General features: G+C 33.4%; 1 long non-coding RNA gene across 1 annotated transcript; it reads left to right on the top strand.

The window, feature by feature from the left end:
• The first annotated feature begins 273 nt into the window (after window positions 1–273).
• Window positions 274–1,037, top strand: LOC135439814 (uncharacterized). The gene is made up of 2 exons (XR_010438186.1): window positions 274–537; window positions 624–1,037. It is a non-coding gene; the product is annotated as an uncharacterized LOC135439814 (long non-coding RNA).
• Window positions 1,038–2,428: the final 1,391 nt, after the last annotated feature.

Here is a 2,428-nt window from a genome sequence, read left to right as displayed (position 1 = left end):
CAAAAAATAATTAGAGCCAAAGTACTTGATATTCTTCTTATACTATTATTATTATACTTATTGAGATAGGTGCTTGCGAATTATTTTAGTTACTGTCGTTTAAACAAATACTGTATTCAGCAGTATTAATATTAATATTTATTTGGGAAGAAATAATTGCAATATATGGGATTCAATTGCATTGTACTGGTTTCAGACGACCTTCAACAAAGCTGTCATATGCACATATGCTTACATATTTTAAAATTTTGAACTGTCTAGTAAGTATTTTATTTCAAAATGAGGCCCAGAGAACATCTCATGCTGTTTCTGTCAAATGTGTTTGGCATAGGCACTTTAATTATATTGAAAAATCGTATACTCGGTACCCATGATGTCTCATTTAAAGCTCAAGCCGTTTCATAAAATATATAGAAAGCAAATAAGATGACCAAAAGAACTAAATGCAATAGTGAACCCGATTCCAATATTTTCAATATATTGATTGACTGCCTCGACCAGTCACTCGCTGGATTAAAACCAACTGGTCCAAATCAGGTGGGCCAATGGGATACAGTGTGATTCACTCAATTCTTGGAACACCTTGCTGCCAAAGCTCTAGCTATTTTCCATACTGTTTACAGAAAACGAAACAAGAAGCAAACAAACTGCAAAATACAACTTTTTATGTTTTGGTCCTTTCGGTTAGCAAAATGGAAAATGCAATTGTGTACACGATTTCCTTTCTTAGGCAATCAAAGAAATAAGAGATTTATTTTGTTGGTCATTAAACAACATGCCATGTCATTCTGTTGGCTGATAATATTTCCTGCAGCCCCTTAATAACCTAAACTTAGAAGTAGCGAATTACCCTTAACATTTTTCCAAATTGTATTGATGCGGACACACGTCAAAAATGTGAAGTAAATACGTTTTTTAGTGATTAAATCGATCAACAAATTCTTTTGTTAACAAGAAAAATACATTGTAAATAAACTCCCCCTCTCGGCTATATTACCCCTTAAATTTGAATAATATATGGAATTGCAAGCAGCATATTGGAACTGTAGATATATTTACTTTTCTTGGGAAAATTATTATAAGAGTCGGTTGGTAAATATATAAACATAAAATAATGCTATATAATAATGTAAAAATGTACATCTCATTAATATCAATATACCTTATATAAGAAAAAAACACCGGTATATGTATGTCTATACTATCAGTTCTGACTTTCGACTTTAAGCTAAATAAGAGAGTTTATTCATTTGTCAAACTGAAGATTTCTGCATAGATAAAACTGCAGCTCAATTCGATGGAAAACACAAGGATTTGCTCAATTTTATCCACCCAGCCACAAACTCTTTTTTTGCTCACAATAGCTGAGCTGCTTTTGCCTATTTAATGGTGCCAGCTTTTATGGTCTATTTATAGGAGGACTAAGACTCGCCTTCATTAGGGCCATTCGCAGAACTCTAGCTAAATGAAATCGAATCGAAGAAATGAAGTAAATTTACGATTTCGGAAGAATATACAAGTTAGGCTGAAAACGCAGAATGAAATTCATTGGCATGTGTAATTTAACCATACTTAATTATATCGGCACACACATACACAGTCGTATATACAGAAGCGAAATGAATTGCGACAATTGATTTTTATTTAATTAGTTTTAAATTGAACGCTCATTTGGCCAACGGCTGTTGCCTGTTTAAACCTTACCCGCTTTCCACCTCGAAAGAAAATTGAAGTGCTGGCAGGTGATGGAAACATTTGTCGGGAAGTGCCAGGTGGAAGTGCCAAGTGGAAAATGCAAAATAGTTAATATTTGCAATTGCAACGGTTGAGTGCGGCGTATTTTTAATGATAGGCTGTCCTAAAACAGTTAAGAGGAAATGAATATAATCTAACAGCTAACGCATTCATTATGTCTTTGAGAAGAGATGATGACTCAATGGAACTCTGAATATTTCTATGGTATGCATACTCAAAATTATGAGAGTATTTGTATCAATTGCTTCTTTTTGGGCTACTTTAGAAGTCACAACAAAATTATGGGTCTTATGTACTGAAAAATAAATTTGCTCGCAATGGATATGTATATAGAATTCAGCGTAGCTAAATGACACATTCATTCAATCAACTGAACAACAAGCATACAGGTTCAAATTCTGATCTAATATATGCATGTAGATTTCTCTTGGCCGTAAGCCATGTGAACTGGCCAAAATTATTTTAAAAATTTGGGTCGAGCTTTCTAATTTAATATATAGGCATGATAATAAATAGCAAAAATACTAATTACTAAAATAAAAAAGAAACGTAAGAAATTGGACGCTAATGGCGCATAAAGCATCAGCCAGATTGCGAGCCGTTTAATAAATAAAACAAAAAAGGAGCAATAGAATACGAATTTTCCAGCTGCGGTGCAATGTGGAAACTCCAA

Source organism: Drosophila montana, unplaced genomic scaffold, assembly GCF_035044405.1.
Source record: "Drosophila montana isolate Dmon_TW-CO22-7 unplaced genomic scaffold, ASM3504440v1 contig_779_1, whole genome shotgun sequence".
In the NCBI taxonomy this organism is placed as follows: Eukaryota; Metazoa; Arthropoda; class Insecta; order Diptera; family Drosophilidae; genus Drosophila; species Drosophila montana.
Note: the sequence above shows the minus strand (reverse complement) of the source record. Positions and strands in the feature narration are given on the sequence as shown.